The sequence below is a fragment of the Eutrema salsugineum genome, unplaced genomic scaffold (assembly GCF_000478725.1).
Source record: "Eutrema salsugineum unplaced genomic scaffold, Eutsalg1_0 scaffold_20, whole genome shotgun sequence".
Taxonomy (NCBI): Eukaryota; Viridiplantae; Streptophyta; class Magnoliopsida; order Brassicales; family Brassicaceae; genus Eutrema; species Eutrema salsugineum.
Window position 1 is genome coordinate 2,319,484 of NW_006256828.1, and position 5,729 is coordinate 2,325,212.

The following is a 5,729-nucleotide window of genomic DNA, read 5'->3' on the forward strand; positions in this document are numbered from 1 at the left end:
ATGAAACCAAATTATTATGTATTTAGTTTTGATTATGTATACACATTATACTATTCTCTTTAATTATTTGTATAGTTTTAAATTATAGTAACCAAAAAAATTCTGTAAAGATATAAAAGTTTTACTTTCTGAGTTCTACTTCATAAACTTTTAGTTTTCTTCCTCATCTTCTTTATTTTTTATTTTTGTTCATCTTCTACTTCATCGTTTTCGAGTTCTACTTCTTCTTCTTCTTTATCATCCTTGTCTTTTTTGAATTCTCCTTCTTTTATTTTTTGATTTTTGTCATCTTAGGTTTTTTTTCTTTTCTCTTTTTCTTACATATCTAATCTATGTTTTCTTCTTCTTACACTTTGTCTTCATCTAATTATTCTTCTTAATCTTTCATTTTTTCTTCTTTCTCGTATTTTTTTTTCTTCTTTTTCCTCTTCTTTGACTTCCTTTTCACAATCTTCTTATTCTCCAACTCATTATTCTTCTTTTTTTTCTCACATTAACACCTCGTCTTCTTCTTCCATTTTTTATCTTTTTAAAAATTTTATACATTATCTTGACCTTATTATACTTTGTGTACATCATTTTCTGAGTTTATTTTTCTTCCACTTATGTTTCTTAATCTTTTGATTTTCTTATTCTGCTTTAACTTTCTCTCTTTTATCATTATCCTTTTTGTTATTTTGCACTATCCATCTTGTTCATAATCTATCGTGTTTGTCTTCTTTGTCTTCTTATTCTTTAAGTTTTCTTAATCTCTTTAGTCATCTTTACATTCTTGATGAGTGGAGATTTTGACTCATTCTAACCTGTGTTTACTAATCCTTTTAGGAGTCTTTGGAGTCTTTTTCAGGTTATTTCATGTGACTAAAAGGCTTTAGCTGAGGATTGGATGGTCCGAAAGGCATTGGAGCAAAAAGGGATGAAGCTGAGCAAAAAGGAGCAATTTTCCTACGTAATTGGAGAAGTCTTCTCAGCGAGCACCTGCTCCTGATTTCGACCTTCTGTGGAGCACCTGCTCCAACAGCCTGGAGAGAAATAAGAAAATCGACTTTTACCTAATTTTAGGATGAGAAAGAGAATAAAAAGTCCAGAGCCGCCTACCTTTTAGAATCACGTTTTTCTACAGATTTTTTACGCTTTAGTTTTGAGAGATTTCTGCTTGTAAGCAATTTGGAGAAGAATTCCTGCTACATTCTGAGAAGAATTCTGAACCCTGATATCTTTTCTGATTTATTTTATGAATTCCTTTTCATCTGTTTCTGTGTTTCTCTTTTCCATGTCTGAGTAGTTCTCTTAGCTAGATTAAAGCGTTCAAAGGATTTCATGAGTTAAAGGATTAGATGCAAATAGGGCTTCATATCTATTGTCTTCACCATTGTTAGACTTAATGCTTAGGTTGAATTGATCACTCAATCTGCGATTTTAGGTTAATATATTCATCAAAAATGTAATAGGTTGCTAGAATAAACATTGGTGAGCGATTTGTCCTTAGCCAACGACGGTTGAAGTTAAGGCAAATCGTGAATAGATCAAACCTGCTAGCTAATGCTTGTCTGCAATTTTCTAGGTTCAAACGACAGTTTAGGATTTAGGTTATTAGACAAAGTTATCGAGATCACGACAGTGGATCAATAAGCTTTTCTGTTTGAGTTCGAGACTTGCGTTACACTTATGTCCTGAATAGTCATCTGGTCCAGTGCTTGTTTAAATTCGAACTTAAATCGTTGTTTGCCGTTCTGTTTACTTTTTTAGTTTTCGCAGCAAATCATCTTTGTCTTAGCTTTAATTCAATCCTCACAAAGTCATAGAGTAGCACTGGTCCTCTGGTTTCTAAATCCTTTATATTACAACTACATCACCGTTCTATTGCAGTAGAAACTTGGAGTATATCCAGTGTGAATCAAATTTTGGCGCCGTTGCGACGGGGACCAATTCTTTACCTTTGATTTTTGGTTTAAAATTCAGACTAAGACTTTACTAATTTTTTTTTCTCTTGTTCTCTTGTTTGCGTGTGTTTTGAGGTGTATGTCAAACATATCCACAATGAGCAACTGCACCGATCTTGTTTCTTTGTCGAACACCGAGCTAGCAAGAGTTGAGCAAGAAAACAGACGTCAAAGGCCTATTCAATCCAACATGGGCGATCAAGGCAACAATGACAACATGGCTGTCGAGCTGCAGCAGCTTCGACAGCAATTGGAGCAGCTGCAAAAGGCGCAGCAAGACAGGGAGCAACCACAACCTGCTATTGGAGACAAGGACAGTCTGGATGCTTACTATCAAAACAGGGCGCGATTGCTCCTCCAACTATTCAGAGGCAAGACTTTGAGATCAAATCTCAGCTGATCTCATTGGTGAAGCAGCATCTCTTTCATGGGCTTTCTGCTGAGATTCCGATGGACCATATCGAAAATTTTGAGGAGATTTGCAGCACGACTGGATCAAATGGGATACCAGCTGATTTTTTTGAAGTGCAAGCTTTTTCCATTCTCACTTGCAGACAAAGCTTTGCGCTGGCTGAAGTCATTACCACCTGGGTCATTGACTACATGGGAAGAGTGCATATCAGCATTTTTGGACCATTTCTACACTAAGGCCAAAACTGCAGCTCTGAAAAACAAGATCTCGTCATTTAAACAGCAATCTGATGAAGCTTTCTGCGAAGCTTGGGAAAGGTACAAGGAGTACCGAAGAGAGTGCCCTCACCATGAGTTCTCTAATGAGCAGATTCTGTCAACCTTTTATGATGGTGTCAACTGGGATTACAGGAATGCTTTGAATGTAGCTAGCAATGGCGATTTCATGACTAAGTTCAAAGAAGCTGTTTATGAGTTGATTGAGAACTTAGCTGCAAGCTCCAGCAACAAATCCCAAGAGTATGACAGGTCTAGCAAAGCAGTTCATAGTGTGGAGTTGAGCAAGATCGATGAGCTTACAGAAAAGGTGAATCTGCTGTTGAGAGAGAACCAGAGATCTGTGCATTTTGCTGATGAGGTTGGTGATGCACCTCTTACTCAAGAGTTTGTAGATGCAGAGAATGATGATCAGATGGAGGTGAACTTCGTGAATGGACAAGGGTATGTGCAGAATCGCAGCTTCAACAACTTCAGAAACCACCCGAATTTATCGTACAGAAGCAACAATGTTGAGAACCCTCAGGATCAGGTCTATCCGCAGCAAGGAGTGTAGAATTAGTCAGAATTTCAGAAGAACTTCTCCAGCAACTTCCAAGGAAAGCAGTTCATCATCAATCAGAATCGGTTTCAAGGTGGAAATCAGCAGAAGTTGCCTTTCACGAGTCTTCAGCCTTCTTCGAGTTCCTCAAATAACTCGCAGGATGAGCTAAAAAACTTGATGCAACAGCTGCTGGTTAATCAACAAAAGTCTTCCATGAAGATTAATGCTAAAGTGGACACCATGTACAATGATTTGAATGGCAAGTATGAAGCAGTGTGAACTCATGTGAAGAAGCTGGATGTTCAGGTATCTCAGACTGCAGAAGCTGTGAAGAGATCACCTGGAACTCTCCCTGGAAAAGGTGAAAACTCCAGGAATGAGTTTATGAATGCTATTGAGCTGAGAAGTGGGAAGACTCTGCATGCTGCACCAACAAGTTCTGTCTCAGAAAAAAGGAAGGAAAAGGACGTGGAGCACCTGCTCCAAGAAGAAGAACCAGCTCATGAAGTAAAAAAGACGAAGGAGCACTCTTCCCCCATCGGAGCACATGCTCCAAAATCGGGAACACCTGCTCTAAACGTAGATTTGACGATGGAGCACCCTGAGCCAATGAGGGAGCACCTGCTCCAGCAAACATTCCTGCAAGAGTTTACACGCCTAAGGTACCTTACCCAGTTCCACCAAAGAAGTCCCGCAAGAACTTAGAGGAGGCAAAGTGCAGGGAGATGCTGAAGGATTTGACTGTAAAACTCCCTCTAGCTTATGCAGTTTAGATGATACCAGTCCTTAAAAGATACATGAAGGGGTTAGTGTCTGGGAAAGCTGTTGAGGAAGAGAGCGTCATGATGGTTTCAAAGGAGTGCAGTGCTGTGCTTCAGAACAAAGTGTTGAAGAAGAGAAGTGATCCAGGAAGATTTGTTCTCTCAGTCAGGATTGGGAATGTGCTGTTTGCAAGGTCTCTCTGCGATCTGGGTTCAAGTGTGAATCTGATGCCTTATTTTGTAGCCAAGCGATTCTATTTATTCCTAATATATTGTGTTATCTTGTGTTATCCATATTCTTCCTAATATATTGTATTTGTTCTCTTTACCTTTTTATTTTTCTAGTTCTCCTTAGCATATTTTCTCATAGTTTTTCATTTTTATCATGCGGTCTCCTGTCTAATTTTTAATTTATTATCTCTCATTTTCATTTTCTTTGATTTCTACTACTTCTTCTTTATCTTCTTTGTCTTTTTAAATTATTGTTCTTCTGTTTTTCTATCAGCTTTTATTTTATTTTCTTCTTATTCGTCTTCTGATTTTTCACCTTTTTATTATTACTTATCTTGTCTATATTTTCTTTTTCTTCTTCTACTTTATCTTCATCCGTTTCTTCTTCTTTATCTTTTGGCTTTTATCTCTCTCTTGTATTTTCCTTCTTTTTTAATTGTTTTTGACTTATATATCACTTTCTTATCCTTACTTTTCTTTTCTTTCCAATTTATTCTCCTCTTTTTTTCTTTAAATTCTGTGTTGTAGTTGAATTATGATTTTTCTTTTTCACCTTATTCTAATTTATCTACATCATCTTCGGATATTCTTCTCGTTCTACCTTTTTTCTACATCTTATGGTGTTTTTCTTCAATTTATCATTTTTTATTCTTGTCTTTTTTTTGTTATTTTGTGTTATTTATATCTTCCTAGTTCATCGTAATTTTCTTCTTTCTATTTTTATTCTTCTGGTTCTTATTAGTCTCCTTTCTCATCTTCACATTCTCATACATTCATATTTATCTTCTGGTCTCTTTTCTAATCTTCAACGTCTTTTTCTCGTTTATTTTCCAAAAAATTCTTCATCACCTTCGTCTTCATCATACTCCTCTTCTTTATCATACATTTTTTTCATCTTCCTCTTCATCGTATTTGACTTCTACTTCTTATTTTTTTATCTTATTCGTCTCCTCTAACCATTTTTCCTTTTGCAGATTTCTTTCTTTCTCTAATTAATTCTCACATATTTCATCAACATCTTCCTCTTCTACTGTGTCTTCATGTTCTTCCTCTTATTTCTTTTTTGCTTTTTTTTCTTCCTCACATATTTCTTATTTTTTGCATTGTATAGGACTTTGTATACATCTTCCTCGTATTCTCCAACTTCTTATTATTCTTCTTCTTTTTTCTTGTAATTTCTACTCCTCATATTTTTTCCTTATATTCTATTTTTTATTGAATTCTTATTTCACATTTTTCAATTTCATCTACATCATCTTCCAATTTTATGCTCTTTATACTTATTTTTCTTCAACTTCGAGTTTCATTTTTCTTCAACGTCCTTATTTTCTATCTTTATCCATCTTCTTTCTTTCGTGTTATTCATCTTCTTCCTAATTCATCGTGTTTGTCTTTGTCGTCTTCTTATTTTTCTGGTTTTCCTTAGCTTCTTTCGTCATCTTCACATTCTTATACTTTATAATCTTCATCTTCTGCTTTCTTTTCTTTAATGTCTTTGTCCTTGTATTCTCAACTTTTTCTTTATAAGTTCCATCTTCGTTTTTTTTTTCTTTTGAAAAAAAA

At 35.6% G+C, this 5,729-nt stretch overlaps 1 non-coding gene across 1 annotated transcript; it reads right to left on the reverse strand.

Moving 5' to 3' along the window:
• Positions 1-2,603: 2,603 nt before the first annotated feature.
• On the reverse strand, positions 2,604-2,711 carry LOC112086453. The gene has a single exon (XR_002899531.1). It is a non-coding gene; the product is annotated as a small nucleolar RNA R71 (small nucleolar RNA).
• Positions 2,712-5,729: the final 3,018 nt, after the last annotated feature.